We start from the raw sequence: 19,516 nt of genomic DNA, 5'->3' as shown, positions 1-19,516 counted from the left end.
AATTATAGTGCTCTGAAATACAAAAATTTATCATAGACAACTGTGTTTTTTGCCTCTTTTAATGCCCTTTCATTTGACATGCAAGAGAAGTACCCTTTCAAGAAAAAAATTTCATCAGCTTTCAAAATTTTGGTTTTGAAATCTCAAACACTACCTTCAAAGAATTTTTTTTTTAATTACATGTTAAATTCAAATATTTCATAAGCTTGTATCTAAATTTCATCATGGGATGAGCATGGATCATAGTAAAAAACTATTGTTACTTGTTCACATTTGACTCATTTTTCTGAACATGATTATATATAAGAAATTTTGTAAATATAATGTTATATTTTCCAGTTATATATAATCCGGTGAAGTAAATGCAAATTAACTTAACTGAAACTTAAAAGTTACCAAATTCTTTCATCAGTCTTATACCTTCAGTTTGATTTTCTTGATCTTATAAGAACATTAGAAAGTCACATCGTATGAACTTGTTTACTTGTTATAAGTGTGACAATCTCTGAATGATTTTGTATCACAACATTCTCTACTCTCATATTACTATACAAGTTATTCAAGAGTAGATGATAAGAGAATTTTTTTATGTACTTGACATCCATTACTGATATAATACAATGTGTGGAAAATAAATTTAAATGTCATTATTGCAAAGCAAATGTTATAATTACAAAATAATAATTTTTTGTTGTTAAAAATAGAAAAATATTTTGCATATTTTTCTAAACAAACATAATCTTTTTCAAACAAAACAACAACAAATCTTTTTCTAATTTGCATTGAAGCATATTTTTCTAATATGCTTCAATGCAGATTAGAAAAAGTTTCAAAAAAAGTAAGATTTAAATCTGCAAAGTGCAGCAGAATAATAAAGCATCTTACCTACTCAGCTATGCGGGTATCTCTGTTGGTTTCCTTGTAACCAAGACTTCAATGTCATTGTATTAAGTAGCAAATAAAACTTTTTCTGAACAAATGTCCACAGAGTATTTTGTTCTATGTTTTAATGTTTTGATTTGACCTCTACAATATATAAACATGGCATCAGTTCTCTAGTACATAAGGTCTTCCTGTATCCCTCCACACAACAGCTAGTTGACAAAGAATTAGAAATTGTCAGCATTGCATTTAAGAATGCAGGCTATATCTTAGGAAAATTCAACTAGATCAAAGCAAGTGTTATGAAAGCATTATTTCTGAAATCTATTATGGTGGTTAAGCCTGTTAGTATATTTTCATAGGTATCCATCTTGGGCAAGGTGTAACATAACATGCCCATCTCTTTAGAAAGCAGTGTAGCTGAATGCCATAATTTTAAGTTAGAAGCTACAAACTATAATATTCTATCTTCACTTTTTGTCTTTTCCCTTTTCTGGAATCTTCTCTTGTCTTCACTTCCACTTCACTTGGTTGATGATTGTTGTTCTGAACTGTCCTGTGGGAAGAAAAAATGCCTAAGGGGCTAAAAGGGAAGGAAACATTTTTCAGTGGAAAGAGGGTTCAGACAGGAGGAGACAGTGACAAGAGGAGTTTGATCCTGACCATAGCAAGAGACTGAAGAATTTCTTGAAAGCTTTGTACGACGAGAATCCTAAGATGTCAGTTAATCATTGATGAAGAGAGACTCCTTTGATCCCTACAAAAGGATACATCAATCTCTCCAAGAAAAAAAAAAAGGACTAATAAGGAAAATCATTGAACGCAATCATCTCAGTAATAAGGAATCAATCGAGTATGGCTACCTCTTTCCCTTTCTTTTGTCTATTTTAATTTTCCATTTCATCTCTACAGCTACTAGTTAGTTGTAAGGATTTTGTAGTACTTAGTTGTGCCTACTGATGTAAGATGTGGGAATCTCTTTGTTGTCTTTTTGAGTGAGACCATGTTGTTGGTTTTCGTTTTTTTTGCTTGGGCAGAGCTGGGTAAACACACTAGAGTTGGCAACTGCATTCTTTCCTTTTGTGTCATTAATTATTAAATAAATTGTTGTTTTAAATAACATACTGTCTTAATCATATATTATTACGTTCGTGGCTATATGACACAAAAGTTCCTTTCATAACTGCTTCTTTCTTCTCATTAGACTTCAATCAGTGTTAAGGAGGTTGTTATTCAATGACAAGAACCATATTCCATGCTTGAGAGGACAGAGATTTATAAAAATCCCTTAAAACGAGATTTGGGTATGCCTAGATTTTTGTACCTAGGGGCAATCTCCAGTATGATTGCTAATAGAATACCTGAACACAAGATTACATCCAACATGATAGACATTCTACAGATTTAGCTAAGAGTGTCCTAGAACATAAGAGTCCCTGTAGACAGAAGCTATACTACTCTAGCTGTGCATGGATCAAAACACTGGGAAATCTTATATGTCTGAACTAACAATATGTGTAACTATCCCATTTTTTGAATCTCCAGATTTATGGATTTTACTTTTCATGATGTTAAAAAAAAGATTAGTAGTTAGCTGTCTTCTTTGTGTACTTTTGCACCTACACTGTCATGGTTAGTAATTAGTTTAAGTTTATATGCGATGCAACTTAGCTTCTTGCATTTCAATTCCTATAAAATCCATCCATGAGTTCGTAATGCTGGGCTGCAGTTTTTAAACATCATTTATTGGATGACAGTTGGAATGTGTTGGTTTTCAATTTGAAAATTGCAGCTGAATAAAGGTCACAACCTAGTCATCATTATTATTCTTGTTAGTCTTTTTGATATTCATTTTTTTAAATGAAAAAAATTTAAGTAAAATGGAAGTGAATATTAATTTAAGTTTATCTTTTGTTTTTCAGTTAATGAGATATTTTATCAATTAAATATATATTTCTAAGTGATGATTTTGGGTATTTTTAAATTTGTCTTTCTTATTCTAATTTTTTCTTCAGAAAGTACTATTTTTTTACTTCTTAAGCCTTGAAACCCAATAAAAAACTAATCTATTTAGATTGCTACAATACTTAATTTGACCAAAATTTGTCATGTCATTTTTCTTCTGGATTTTTTTTATACCTGTGAGATTTATTTAACAAACACACCAGCTTAGAAGATTTAGTTTGACTTATGAGATTTCCTGAAAATTTGATTGAAATTAGTTTATTTTTAAAAATGTTTGTTATCTGTACAGATATATTTTATTTTCATGAAGTTAAATATATTTATTAAAATTGAAATGACTATTATGTTTTATATCAACTTAATTTATTAAGTCGCAGAGGAAGACTATGATATTACATTTACAGAGTGGAATAAGGAATAAACTCAAATAAATGTTATATGAAAGATTAGATTGTGGTGGTTGGCAACACGATGTGTGACTACTTTAGTTCTGTAAAATAAACTCAACCATTGGACTCCATCGTCTGTCCTGGAATCATTTATTCAACATGATGACAACACTATTCGTAGATGTAATCAGATTGATCAACATAACCGATTTCCTTCTCAAGAAGTATGCTTTAGTGGCCTCCACGATGTAGTAATCTGGACTAAGTGATCCAGCAATGCCAACCATTTCAATACCCAAATCCCATACTTCATTGACAGGAATCCAGGTAGGCCTCTTTTTTTTCTCTCTATGCCAGTCAAGCAGCTGAACTAAGTTAAGTCAGGCTGCTTGATCAGCATGGAGAGACTGGGTTTTGAGATGGTTGGCATCATTGGGATCACCTAGTCCAGATTACTACATTGTGGAGGCTACTAAGGCGTACCTCTTGAGAAGGAAATCGGTTATGTCAATCAATCCAATTACATCTATGAATAGTGTCATTGTCTTGTTGAATGAATGATTCCAGGACAGACGATGGAGTCCAAGTCACGAGTTTATTTTACAGAATGGTCTGATGTCACATAGGTTGGAGGCGGTGGTCAAAAGCTGTGTTGCCAACTGCCACAATTTAATCTTTAATATAACATTTGAGTTTATTTCTTATTGTAGTATAAAATAGTATGACATTTGAACATTTGATTGCTATTAACTCTAATTTCACACTTTTAGTGAATATTACAAATTTAATATAGAGTTTGTATACTTTTGTATGTGATTGGTTGGATATGGAATATGCAGGTCACTGGATTGGATGTGGGGGGTCTGGTTGTGTGACCGCCACAATCACCACATCTGATGCCTTTTGATTTCTTTCTGTGGGACCATCTGAAGGAATTGGTATATCAAACCATAGTTACTAAAGAAAGTGACTTGGTTGTTCATCTTCAGCTGTGTTCACTTTTGTGGACAAATGATGCTGGATTGTATTATCCACAAAAGTATGACAACACTATTTCTGCAGAGCAAGGATTCTTAGTGGTCTTGATGGGACACCCTATATATTATTGCATTCTTGTATTCTTTTCTATATTAATTTCAGATGCTAAACTTTTGCATTACACATTTTTCAACTAGTTCTTAACCTTGAAATTCATGACTATAATAAATTTGATACAACTTCATTTTATCATTGAAGTAAACTTAAATATAAATAAATACACTTTTGTCTTTATTATTAAGGCTTCATTAATTTGGAATATAAAAAAAAAAAATAGAACAGGAGGAAAAGACTGTTGAAGCCTAATGATAAAGGCAAATGTGCTTTTATTTATAAAATAAAAAAACACCTTTCTCAATCCAGCACAAAAATTTAATCAGTTAAATATTGGCGCAACTTTGCGGAATTTAAAGCAACGAATAAACGAGCACAAATACTCTGTAAATAGAAGCATTGACACTACAGTACTGGCAGCGTTTGCAAAACAGCAGGATATCAGTGTGTTCTGGGATAAAGCTGCAATCATTAGGGCTAAAGATCTAGACAAGCGATAAGGCACCTTGAAATAGTGGGGATACATAAAGCACAAAGGAAATACGACGGAGGAGCAAGAGGAATGGCTGTACAGTGATTTAAGAAACTACACGTGAAAGTACTATAAGAAAGTGATACTTATTGTGTTATAAGTGAAAGTTCTACAGATTAAAGTGTTAAATTGTGGAGGTACCTACTCAGTGACAGTGACAGTGATACTAGTACAGGTAAAGAAACGTTTCGATACTATAGTGGTAATATGAAAATATGATGATAATAGGAAGTGCCAATATACGACAAGCAAACATAGCGGTTATCTCTGAAACCTTAATTAAATTATCTCAAGTACTTTTAAATAAAACATAAAACATATGTAGACTCTTTAATACTATCATTAACTTTAAAAAAAAAAAAAAAAAAAAAAACTCCACATATATCTTACATTTTGTATTTGTATTTATTGTTATTTATAACGTTTGTACAAAAAGTACAAAACAGCCAACATGGAATTATAAAAAATCTACATATATTTAATTGTTTCAATAATATGTAATTTAAATATATAAAATGTAATATGCTGAATGTAACAAAATACGAATATATGTCGGCAAAAAAAATGTAGCGGCTACGACCGCAATAGTGTATCCAACTCTCTGTAAAGCATTGAGCGAAACAGAGAACGTCTGAAAATAAAGTGGAGCACCAGAAGCCTGACATTTATTGCCAGGTAGAAGGTCTGCTCTATTACTATTATTATACATAAAGCACAGATAACCATGCAGTACATTAATCACAGGGATGCGGATGGTTTGTCATCTGCCTGGAAATTGTTTTATAATATAAATTAACAGCTACATCCTCAGGGACGGCACTATTATTTATTTATGTTAATGTTTATACTATTGAATTTGTAGTTTTTGTTTATTTTTCATTATTTTTATTATAAATTGAATAGCACGCAAGTGCACTACTATTAACTCATGCAACCGTGGTTTGAGTTTTGTTTTTTATATTACATAACTTCGAATTCTTTGTTCTTTTCGTTGAATGGATAACTGATGAAGACTGCTTAAGTCATTCAAAAACGTTTCTTAACTGATTAAATTTTTGTGCTGGATCGAGAACGGTGTTCTTTTATTTTATTTAATCAATTCCAGTAAGTGTTTATTTATTTGCTTTTATTTATATTTTTTAACTTTATTTTTATTCTGGATACTATATTAAATTTCTAAAATTATGATGTATATTTTTTTGACTAGGGTAAACTTTGAATTTCTTCATATAAAAATACAGTTTATGAAAACATTTTTATTCATGCAAATATTTTTACTTAATGCTTTTATAATATAAATCTTACCCATCTTAAAAGTAAACATTTGTATGAAATTCTAAAAACTTTTTTATTATGAAAAACTGAGAATATATCTTGTATATGAAGGTATTGTACACTCCAAAATCCATGCAAAGTAAATCTAAATTATGTCTTGTAGAAAGTTTTTGGAAAAGACAATTCTGTATTAAAGCAAAGAAAAAATGTTGATAAATTATAACTTCATAACTATGTTTTTCTTAACCATAGATAGCATACTGGAAGGAATGGCGGACGTTTCCATTAGACTATTGAAACTGATGCTTATAACTCTTAATTAGGTCATATTAGCAGGTTCTGGTAGTCACAATTGATTCTTGCATCCTTCTAAAATAATGAAATTGAAAAAATGAGAGGATATACTGTAAACATTTTCAAAATATTGGGTTGGCATGTATATACATATGTTCTCACTTTTTTGATGGAAATATGAATTGTTTCTCAAAAGTCAAATATAATTTTTGATACAGAATGGGAGCACAAGAATTTGTGAACTACAAAATATTATTGAGGTTCAAATACTGCATTATACTTTCATCTCATTTTCAGGTTTAGAAAAGGTTGTACTTTTCAGAAGTTATTCTTTGATTAATCTGGATGTTGTAAAATTATAATTAACAAGTTTATCATCTACATTAATAAAGAATTGTGTTTAATAATAGTTTTTATCAAATACCTATTGCTAAATGATGATACATTACAGCATTCAAAATGAATAGAACTATCCTGTATTACCAGGCTATGGGTCCTACTGGCAGAATCCTCATTCATCTAAATTACCCTTAAACCTTTAAACCCTTAATAATATGACCTTGGTAATAATAGGAGATAATGAGAAATTTTGCTTTTTAGTGAATTTTAAATTGAAGTATTAGAAATATTAATGATGATTAAATTGGACAGCTGTAATGAATTCTTTGTAACTGCAGCTAATTTAGGTATTTTATGACACATTAAATTAAAATTGTTTTCAAGAATTACTGAGAATATTTTGCAATTGAAAGCATACAGTACTTGTATCCAGCATTTCCATTAAGTTTTATTCTTAACAAAAGCATTGAAACATATAAATCATCTCTGTTTAGTCTAATATTTCTAGTTAACTGCACAAAAATTTAATTCAAAAATGATAACAAAATCTAACTAATCTAATAAGCTAAAGATGACATTATCTTTTTGCTTTATTTTTTAAACTCTAATGTAGAAATTCATTTTCCATTAATTAAACTAATAAGCTCAATTGTTATGCCTTTGTGTTGTTTTTAACTCTATTTAAAATTTATTTTGTATACTAGTACTTTCTATATATTAACAGGACTTATTATACTGGAAATTATGGATGCAGATATTTAGTCTTACAGATCAAAAATAATGTTCTTTATTTAGTTCACCTGAACACTTACACTTTAAACATGTGTTTCGGACTTGTTCGTCTCTCCTCAGCAGGCCTTTAAATGAAACTTTAATATATGTATTTTCGATCTTCTCTACATTTCCACTTAAACTCACGATCCACAGCAACCATACAATTTTACACATGCTTCTTTTTGTTTATTCGTTTCTACTTAATAATTAAGTGATTTAATATTATTTGAGTGATTCATTTAATATCATTAAGTGATTTAATAATGTGATTTTATGTGTGTAAGGGTCAGCCGACCCTTACACATATAAAATCGCAGCGTTCCGGGCTTTAGTTAGAAGAGCGTATATGCACCCTTCCAGTAGGAATGATACTATACTACCACCAATGCCCACTTCTTGGATATTTAAACTAATAATTGTGTAAAATTTAAAATATTTAATATTTTAAATACCAGCATTAGGGCTTGCTTTGGAAAATTTTTAAAAATTCTCAACTAATTTGCCAGGTTTTAATTTTTTTTTCACCACTTCAAATTATTTTTTGCCACCACTTTTAGTTACTAATTAATGCAGGTGCTGACAGCCTTATCAGGTTGGTGTCTGGAAAGCAAAAGTAACATATTTTTATTTTTACATTATACTTTTGTTCACTTTGGACATTCTTGTGAATTAGGGCTTGTTATACTGAGGGATATCCAAGTTTACAAGAATGTCCAAAGTGGACAAAAGTATAATATAAATAATTAAGGTCAAAAAGCACCTATCAACAAAAGTAACATGTTAAGTACTTACTTGTTAGTACTTAACATAGGAATTGTTTTTGAATAATTTTTTAATCAATAATGTCAAATAACAGATTTGATTACAATGTTTAAACAGTATTTGACGTGTTCTGTCATGTCAAAATTTTTATGTTTTTAGTCTATTGAAAAGAGATCAAAGTGAAAAAAAATGTCACCCCAAAAAATTTCCCAAATTTTCTGTCAGTCAATAAACTGAATATTCCAAGATGGGTGATGATGTGGGTTCCGCTTTTGTAATTTACTCTGACTTAAGCCACGAGCTTCACAATGCTTGCTTCTATCTAGGTACACACTACTCAATAGCACAGGTGGAAACTTTAGCTATTTATATGAGCTTAATTCACATTAGGTGTAAGAAGAACAAAAGACACTACTTACACTATTGCATTTATTCTGACAGTAGGGTAGTTTTACACAGGATTGCGAAGTCTGATAGCTGCTTAAAACTTATCCATCTCATACACCACATTCTCACTTAGACAACAACATTAGATGTCCAATGGATCCTGGGTCATGTGGGGGTTTTTGGCATCGAGACTGCTGACCGTCTTGCCAAACAAGCTGCAAAATCTTCAGTCACTAGTACTTTCAGTTACATTCCTACCTCCTACATCAACAATCACATCAAGAAGCAAATTGTCATTCTCTGGCAAGATAGCTGGGACCATGACACCACTGGTAGTCTCACCTACACTTTCATCCCCAAGGTTGACACAACTGATTCATTGCCACTTTTACCCTAGTTACATCCTCACTCAGCCACTTACAGGACATGGCAACTTTAAGCAGTACTTGCATAGATTTAACCTTGGGGACAATCCACAATGCGATTTTGGTATTCAGGAGGACCAAACACCACTTCACTTAGTTTTTCACTGCAATAGGTACAATTACATTAGGGATAGTTTAATGAGAGCTGCTATTCTTGAAGTGTACAACTGGCCTTGCAACCTGCACCAACTCTCTCACACGTGTACAATGTTCCATCATTTACTCACATTCATATCCATTAGTGGGGCTCTTGAGAGCACTAACTCCAGGAGCACAGATGGCAATTAGCTTTCTCTTGCTTTGTTTCAACTGTCGGTATATAGCTGCCTTTGAACTTTGTATTTTAATTCTTATTTTTCATCTTCTTTTTCAATCTAAATTAGGCTAGTTTGACCTAGTTGTAAGTTAGATTAGGGACTCTTAGCTTGGTTTATGGTTAGGCTATTATAGATTAGGTTAAATTAGATTAGGGTTTGTTAGCTTTAGTCCTCTGGTTAGGTTCATCCTAGGTTATGGTAGGTTAGTTTAGTTAGTGAGTTAGTTAATGTTTAAAAATAAAATTAAAAAAAAATTGGGATCTTGCTCGTTTGTCTTCTGTCCGTCCGTTCATTTCGTCTAGTTTGTCATAGTGTTTGTTTGCTTTCACATTGTCTGTCTAGTTGTTAAGTAGTATTAAGATTTGCAATCGCATTCAGTTTTATTAGTATTAAGTAGATACGTCTTCCTACTAACAGCCACTTGACACTAACTTCTACATTTAGCTATTTGTGGCGGCACTCAATTATTGGTGTTCGCTACACTCAGGTTTTCTTTTAGACCCTTCAAGGGACTATGGCCTTGCAGCCTAAACTGCATGCCAATATCAAACATAGAGGGTACTGTAGCCTTATGTATGCCATTCAGAGGGATCCTACCTTTCTCTACTATCTATCTCCTCTCCCTCCTTCTTTCCCCCCCTTTCCCTTATCCTCTTTTCTTCTGGCTAAACACTTTGTGTATGGCCGACATCTTTCTTGTATGTATGTCAGTCAATAAAAAAATCCCCAATTTGGAAATGATGGGTGGTGTAGCATGTGAAAATTGTCTTCTGTTCTCAATGTCACTTCCTACTTTCCTGCCCAAACTTGCCTTATGACTTCATGAAGTTGCCAGGTATATGGTGTATGGGACTCCTGTCACACAGGAACTCAACATTTTGCTGTTTTATCTGAGGTGTGCTTTGTGATTAAATTTCACGCTGAATGTCAAAGTAATCAGACTAGGATTTTTATTGCCAGTATTATATTTTTTTCATTACTTTAAAAAGTTTATTGCAGGTTTTTATGAACTGTTCATATTATGTAAATTAAATGTAAAATAAATAATTAAAATATATCATTTTATTTTATAACTATCCTTTGTTCAGTAATAATAATCAGAAGTCAGAAAAAGTTGCAGAAAATAATTTTATTATTGTTATTAAAACTATTTTCTGTTTAAAAGTGTGTCAACATGTTGTAACCTTTTAAACATGATTTCTTCTAAGTTTCACTTGTTTAATATTTTAATTTTGTAACACATCAGTTATTTTTAGAATTGGTCACAAGTCAATGATTTTAATATTTGTTCAAATTATTAATGTTCTTTTCTTTAACTCATATGCTGATGTTAAATTCTAATCATATCTACACCTTCTTTCAAACACAAATAATTCTCAGGTTAACCATATGAAATTATATTATTATGTACTTACTTCTAAGCATAAAACTTAAGAAATAATTTACCTATTTTATTTAAAATTATTTGTTTAACTATTCAAAAATAATTTTTAATATAATCTGCTGTTATATAATTATAGATTTTAGGAAGGTTATTTCCTTGTAGATTTAGTTATATAAACATATATTGACAAATTATAAAATACATTGATTAGTATCTAGTTTGTCATGTTAAGAAATCTGAAAAAATACCATAATAGTAAAATTCTCATTATGTTCTTTTCAATCATTTAATCCTATAAAGTTTATTTATGTTTATTATAAAGATTAAAAGAAGCTGTGTAAGATATTTTCAGCCAATATTAATATAATTATACTGTTAATTTAAATATTTATGAAACAGAATTAAATGTTTAATTTTATGTATTAGAATTTTTTAATTTTATGTATTTAAGCAGTGAAATATCATATTTATATTTTATTTTTTGTTTCAAAACAGAAAAAATTAGTTAAATGTTTAAAAAATATATTGATTAGTTATGTACAGTACATTAACAGCTATTAAATAAAATGGCCAAAATTTTAATAATTAAAATTTTCATTGAAAGTTTTTATGCTTGATATGAAGTATTTCATGACTAATGTTTAATATAATTTAGCAGATGGATGTTTCATAATGAGATGTTTAATAACCATATCCTGTTTGAAATTAGTGGTTGTTCTCTATTAGTCAACTAACATTTTGAAGTTTATAAATAATTGTATTTCGAGCTTCGAGTAATAAAACTTCAAATTTTTTGAAGTTTTATTAAAAATTTAATATTTAAAATCTTTTCTCAATGAGGATGTTGATATTTATATTAATTTTAACAATATAAAGCTACTAAAATTTTTTGTTTATTTTATTATTAAAATAAAAAAACAAACATATAGTTATAATATTAATTAATTAAGTTTGTTACCAATTTTCACTAGTATTGTTTGCTGAAAATAAAAAAAATATACATAATTATTTATTGTGACATCATCAGAATGCTAGGCTGCAATTTTTATTCGTATTTTTAATTTATTTATTTTAAAATAGATACTCTCCATCTAAAATTAGTAGTGGTTGCCCCTGCACATCATACTTTACCTGCTAGCAATAGAGTTGTGTTGATCATCTAACTCTTTTTAGGGAAAAATTTTTGAATTGAAATAATATGACTTCCAGTGCAAATTGGAAGTTCATATATAGTTAATTAGGACCTCCTGTCTCTAAACTTTCCATATCTGGTATTTCATCTATCTAAACTCTATTCTTGAGATTAAGGAAAGACAGACAGGTGACAGTGGGAATTCATAGGTCTAAAATTTTTTCAAATTCTAGCCCAGTAAATGAAATATTGTTTGATTTGCTTTTAACCAGTTTTATAATAAAGTTGGTAATATACAATTACAACTGATTAGGCATAATTCTTATTAATGTCTCTCTTCTTACTTTTATTTGTATGTTAGTTAATTTCATTTTGGGAAACTGAGATGATTATAAATATTTAATTACAATGTTCTATCATCATTAAGACCTAAAAAATAATAATTATAATATTTTCATAACATTTTATAATTTTTTAAATTAAAAATATTATAATTAGTTCTTATGATAAATTTAATTGTGGAAATAAATATAAAAATTTTTTACATTTATTTTTATGAAAGCGTAATTAAATTCTGAGAGAAAGGATAATCGTATTCTGTTCTAATTTTAAAAAGAACTGTTAATGCTCTGAATTCCTCTAGAATGTTCAATGGAAATGTAAGGATGTTCTCATTTGAATTTATAATTTGAACTCTGTGGTCTGATGATGAAGTTTTAAAAATGTCTAACCAAATAAAAATATTTGACTCTTCTATTCTTAGTGTTTGATTTATCCCAAATTCACAAGGAGTCAAAAATTTTTAAAAATTGAAATGGCAGATAAATGTATGCAGTAAGTTTTTCAATTTCTTAAAGATGCTTTTGATTAGTTTAAACAGAGGAAAAGCTGTTAAATGAATTTATAATTGCAATTTAAAATTAGCAGTTAATTTGCATTATCACATAACTTGCATCTGCTTTAAAATTGACTTTTAAATACAGATTACATGCAAGGTATTCACAGGAAAGCATGGTAGTTTATACACAAATTATAATAAATTTATTATTTAATTTTTGTCTTTAAATAATTAATCATAGACATTATATAAATATGCTAGTGTTTCTAAACAGCATAAAACAATGTATTTCACAAACTCAGCAGAAATATTACATTTTGAATTTTAATAAATAAAAATTGATAAGAAAGGTTAATTATTTGCATTTTTATTAAAGATTAATTATTCAGATTCCACTCATAAAATAAATAGTGTTTGCTTAAATTTTATCTTATTATTATTAGTGATGATTATTAATCTTCATAATTTTCAGGATTCAAACTGTAAAGAAATATGAAACCTATGGAATGTTCAATTTACTCTGAGGAAATTCAGTACTGGTAGGTGAATTTCTGTATGTTGACATAATTTGAATACTTGCATAATGCTACATACGTTAAATTATTAAATCATAAAATCATATTATTGTAGATTATATAACATATAATAATGGGATCTTTTAGTTTTCCTAATATTATTAAAAATGTCTGGTAATTTTCCATCTTTATGTAATGACTAAGCTTGCACACACTGGATTGGAATGGTCAGAATTTTTTGGTAATCATTTAAATAGAACCCTGGACAATTTCTGATCAAATTGGAAACATCATCAGATTGGAGTTTTCATAGGATGTATATTTTGACTGATTCTGAAACTGTACACAGGTGGGCTGATAATTTCCTTTTATTGTATCATTCATTGCAAATATGTGCCTGTTTCTACTTGCTGGAAAGTTTTTGTTTGCAATATTTTTTTTTTTTATTCAAAGCAATTGATGATGAGAAATTAATAAATTTAATTCAGCTGTATCCAAATATTTGTTATTTCACACAAATAATGATATGACACTGTCAGGAAAGAAAATGCAAGGGAGGAAATCTGAAACTCTAAATAGAAACCATAAGTAATAACACTTCTGACCCTAAGGTGTAGGTAAAATTAGTTCTTGTTCATAAAAATGGTTCTGATCCTGACTGATCCAATTCAATGTAGTGTGTCGCAAGCTTTAGAGGATTATTTAGAAGCCAGCTGTTGATTTTTGTGTATGTAAATTCTCTACAGTGTATGAGTGAAACAGTTGATTACACTATCCAGCATTACAATTTTAAGAAAGTTTATGTGCAACTTAGTAAAATCAACAACAATGATGCTAGCAGAAATTACTTTATTTACTGCTTAGAATTACCAGTCTTGAGACAAGCTTTCGAATGGTGTATAATTTTCCAGGATCCGACGTGCCATTTAGGATTTACGACTTCCGAAAATTTTTGGACCTTGGTCGATTTTTTTCCACGCTGCTTTCGCGGGTAAGCGGGTTTTATATATATCTTTAGACAGCGGATTTAAAGCTGTTTCCAACGGTGTCCTCCGTTTTCTTTTCTGACGAGCTGTTGCTGTTTTATCGCGACCGAAACTTTTCGTCTTTCGGGCTGTCTTGCAGGCCTGTCGGGTTACCTGCGGTGCTCTTATTAAAATGTTCCTTTGATCATCACGGTACTTACATTTTGTGTAAATTTCAGTACGTTATCGTCATTAGTTTTTGTGATTTTACCGTTTTTTTTTTCGACCTAAGACAAAGGACCAGAGGTCAGTGACCTCGCCACGTGGCCGATTCATCACCTAACCTAACTGACCCTAATTCGGAGGTTTGTCAGTTCGTTCTCTCGGGTTCTTTTCGTCGCTTTTTAAGGCTGTGTAAATCAATCGGCAGATAATTTTTTGCTTTATTTTTTGTATTATTGTAAAGTATCACTGTATTATATTTTTCGGGTGTTTTCCGCTTTTTGTCATTGCGTAGATATAGGTTACTGTTTATTCAGTTATTTTAGTTAGTAGTGTTAATATTAAGTACTATGGAAGCTTTGGGAGACGATATCGTTTCTTCAGCATCAGTGTGCGACGACACATCAAGGCCTGGATCTCCAACAAAGCTCACCCCACTCGACGGACCGTTTCCTACTTTGGAGTCTAAGCTGTTAGCTGAAGCTAACCAACACCTACAAAGGATTATGGACCTGCTACCTCCACCAAGTAAGTCCAACCCCTCCGTTCCTGAGAAAAAGGAAATTAAAAAGAGGGTGACTGAGATGTTTGCTACCATAAACAAACTGTATGGCAGCTTGGTAGAACTCAGGGATACTAAGAATACCACAGAAAATACACAGTGTCAATGCCAACAGGCACAACCAAAACCGAATCCTTCCTACTCTGACATAGTCAGATCAAATATACCATAAAGCTCAACTACAAAGACAATAGCCAGATCAATTAATAGAAAGATACAAAGTGAAGGCTGCAGTAGCAGTTATGCGCTTATAGTTTACCCTAAAGACACCGAGAGTGGCACCACTAATATGGAGAAAATTCAAAACAGTATAATTAAAGGAGTGAAGCCAGATAAATTAAAAATAAAAGTGACTGCAATTAAGCAAGTGAAAGGAGATGGACTTTGTTTTTGCACTAGCAGTAGATGCGACGCTATCATCCTGGAGCAGGCGGTCCAGGGGCTTCTGGAAGTGCAACCACGAATTAAAACCAAGGTCTCGAAGGGCAGACGTCCGAGGGTTATTTTGCTGAACGTCCCAAAATCGGTCGAGGATGGCAAAATTATCAACACTCTATTCGAACAAAATGAATCTCTTAGTGAGATAAGCAAGGAAGACTTTGAGGCTTCCACTAGAATTAGTACCACTATTACGAGGGGCAACATGAAGGAGAATTGCCGACACGTTGTGCTCTCGACCACACCGAATATAAGGAAACACCTAATTAAAGAAAAATACGTCTCCCTCTTCTGGGCAAACATCTTAATAGATGATTATGTGCACATTACCTGCTGTTTCCAATGCTGCGGGTTTAACCACTTAGCACGAGACTGTGCATCGAAACAATACTGCAGCCACTGCGCCAAAGCGCACAGATTCAGTGAGTGCACCAGGCGAGAACAGCCCCCGTGCTGTATTACGTGCAAGACAGCAAACAAGGACTTGGCCCCTGATAAACGGCAGCCTACGAACCACAATGCGTTCGATCCTAAATGCCCACATACAACAAAAATAAGAGACCAAATCATTAAACAAACTAATTATGGGAACTAATCTTCAACTACAGAATCTCAAGCTGCTACAGATTAATTTGCAACGTTCAAAGGCTGCCTCAACCGAGGCGACGCACATGGCCAACTCCCACCAGACAGACATCCTCGTGGTCCAGGAGCCATATTGTTACAACAAAGAAATCGCCTTATTTGGTAAACTTAATATCTACAACCACTCAGACCCAACAGAAAACCCTCTGACTGGTATTATTATGATAAATAAAAACATCAACGCCCATCAGTTAACCCAGCATACCAAAAGGAACTATACCACCATAATAATTAAAACGCACACGATCAACATGGCCATCATTTCCTTCTATTGCTCGCCTTCGGAGGATATCACACAACCCTTTGAGGAGCTACAAGACACTATAAATCAGCTTAAAGGGATACCCGTTCTGGTTGCCGGTGACTTTAATGCCAAATCTCAGATTTGGCATAGCCCGGTAGAAGACCCAAGAGGGTACAAAGTTATTGAATTAATGAACAGCCAGGACCTTAGGTCTATGAACACCAGCCCGCTGCCCACCTACTCCTCCTCCACTGGGGAAAGCTGGGTGGATATCTGCTTAGCAAATCGCCATCTCATCCCCTTTGGAATTCAGTGTACCACCCTCAATGAGCATTCGGCCAGCGATCACCGATATATTGAAATCACGTTTAGGGCCGCCAGAGTAAACAAGCAACTCTGTATTTGCCAAAGGACCCAATGGGACCACTTTCAAGAATACATTCGGTCGAACTGGCTTACCAGACCTCTGATAAACATGGACATAACCGAACTAGAGGGCATCATTGAAAAACTGCAGGAGCTCATTCTCACTGCTTATTACTATGCTACAAAAATTCATACCACAAGGCAAACAGCACCATGGTGGAACAGAGACCTGACGATCCAACGGAGGACCTTAAGGAAATCAAGGAATAGATTTAGACGAGAGACAAACCAAGACAGGAAAGAGGCCCTACGCCAAGACTATCTAGAACTATTCCGAAAATATAGAACTTCACTTTGCAAAGCCCGCACGGACTCCTGGAGAGAGTTCTGCTCGAGCCTGGGGAGAAACAAGCCCTGGTCCACTCCATACTATATTGCTAGGGGCAAGGTGAAAAATAGTAAGATACCCAATAATTTCAAAGACAGCATTAGCAACCCAAGTACCTCGATTGAAGACACCTACCACCGAATTCTCAACGACCTTTTCCCAAAAGACGACCCATCAACAGACGACAGAGTTCATGCAGAAATAAGGAAAGACAGTCTTGTAAGTCCCAAGACCAACAATGACAGCCAATTTACAAATCAAGAAATAGCAGCGGAGTTCAAAAAGCTTAAACTCCGGAAGGCTCCCGGTCTGGACTCTATTACTCCGAAGATGGCACAGAAAACCTTTGAAGCCATCCCGTCCACCTTCAGCGTCATCTACAATAAATGCCTAGAGATGGCGCACTTCCCCACAATCTGGAAAACCGCATCAATTAAACTGATTCCAAAAAACAAGAACCCTTCAAGCTCCTCTGATTATCGTCCTATTTCCCTTCTCCCTGTCTTGGGGAAAGTTTTGGACGGGCTTATGGTAAATAGACTAACTTACCATTGTGAGCACAACAACTTCATAAGCAATAGCCAACATGGATTTAGGAAAGGGAGAAGCACGGCAACAGCATTGGACGCAATAGTGAACTATATACAGGATGCCAAAAGTAAAGGTGAGCACACCATGGTGGTCTCCATAGACTTCAAGGGGGCCTTTGACCACGCATGGTGGCCCGCCATCCTCACCAGCATTAAAAATTCTGGTTGCCCGAAAAACATCTTTGCACTTGTCAAGGACTACCTGAATAATAGAAAAATAATAGTAATTAACAACAACCAAACCTATCTGCATAAAAGCATTAACAGGGGCTGCCCCCAAGGGTCTAAGTCCGGCCCGTTTCTCTGGAACGTAATGCATAATAGTCTTCTTAAATTAAGTTCTACTCTCCCAGGCGACAACAATTGTATCATCCAGGCCTATGCGGACGATACGGTCCTGGCGCTCTCTCACAAGAATCAGGAGGTCCTACAGGCAAGGGCCAATGATATCCTACGTGTTATTTCCCAATGGTGTCACAAAATGAAGTTATTAATAAACTACGATAAAAGCAGCTGTGTTGTTTTCCCAAAGTCCACCCCCCTTCAGAAAAGACCTATTATTAAGATGGACGGCAAACGAATTAAGAACAGTGACAGACTTAAATATCTGGGAGTGATACTAGATAATAGGCTCACTTGGAAACATCAAGCCCACTATGCGTATGAGAAGGCAGTCACCGTTTTGCACTCTCTGGCTTCCATCACTCGAAAACACTGGGGCTACGGAAGTACAGCTTGCCGCCTCATGTACGTGTCTGTCATCGAGCCTATCCTGACCTATGGGTCAGAGGTCTGGGGGGCCTCAATTACCAAGATACATATTAAAAGGAAATTCCTCTCGGCGCAGAGGCTCGCACTTATAGCCATTACCAAAGCATACAAGACTGCCCCTACGGACACCCTCTTAGTTACAGCCAATCTAATCCCAATAGGTCTTATTATCAAGGAAAAGTTTTGGGCCTACCAACAATTCAAATTAGCTAATCAGACTACCACAACCTACAATTTCAACAGGATAATGGGGAATCTGGTGGACAGCACTGTTTTAAATAATATTTCAGACCAGCTGAATAGCTTCAAACTGGACCACAACTGCCATCGCACTGAATACCATTCTAAAATCTCACTAAATGAGCTTTTCTCCCTAGATGGCTCCATCACCCCCTCTGGGTGCAGCATCTACACCGACGGTTCTAAGTCCGAAGACGGAGTTGGATGCGCTTTAGTAGTCACCAATAACAACAAAAGCATTTTCCAAGCAAGCCACAGGCTGGCAGCTCACTGTACCTCTAACCAGGCAGAGTCACTGGCCATATATAAGGCCCTAGAATGGATAACTAACAACAATGCTTACTATAAATTCCAAAATATTACAATATACAGTGATAGCCGCGTAGCTCTGCTGCAACTAAAGAACATCAACACCAAGCACATCATCGTCAAGAATAGCGTCAGTCTCCTTCTTTCGCTAAAAAACAACATCAATATCAAATTCTCCTGGGTCCGTGGCCACTCCGGTGTCTACGGGAATGAGAGGGCTGATCTTCTGGCCTGCACTGCTCACGCCCGTAGTTCAAACTACTCTTATACCTTCACTCCACCCATCTGGTTAAAGAACATCATTAGAAGTCATACGTGGAACTCCTGGTAAAGTAGGTGGACTAACAGCTCCACAGGAAGACTGACTTTTAGTTATTTCCCAGACGTTAAGCTCAGACACGCCAATAAGTTCTTCAAACCCTCATACCAGACTACCCAACTGCTAACTGGCCACGGAAACTTTAGAAGTTATCT

General features: G+C 33.5%; 1 protein-coding gene across 4 annotated transcripts in view; it reads left to right on the top strand.

Annotated features, from left to right (window-relative positions):
- LOC136981827 (muscle M-line assembly protein unc-89-like) overlaps positions 1 to 19,516 on the top strand; it is a 79,077-nt gene that overhangs the window by 7,075 nt on the left and 52,486 nt on the right. For 3 of the 4 annotated variants that reach the window (XM_067278207.1, XM_067278206.1, XM_067278210.1), the window contains exons 2-3: positions 11,473 to 11,574; positions 13,260 to 13,326. The gene's annotated coding sequence lies outside the window, so the exon portion shown is untranslated. The remainder of the gene's footprint in view (positions 1 to 11,472; positions 11,575 to 13,259; positions 13,327 to 19,516) is intronic. The other variant, XM_067278209.1, reaches the window with a different exon arrangement.

The sequence above is a fragment of the Centruroides vittatus genome, unplaced genomic scaffold, assembly GCF_030686945.1.
Source record: "Centruroides vittatus isolate TY-2023 unplaced genomic scaffold, ASM3068694v2 contig_796, whole genome shotgun sequence".
Classification (NCBI taxonomy): domain Eukaryota; kingdom Metazoa; phylum Arthropoda; class Arachnida; order Scorpiones; family Buthidae; genus Centruroides; species Centruroides vittatus.
The sequence above is the reverse complement of the archived record's forward strand: the minus strand, read 5'-3'. Positions and strand labels throughout refer to the sequence as shown.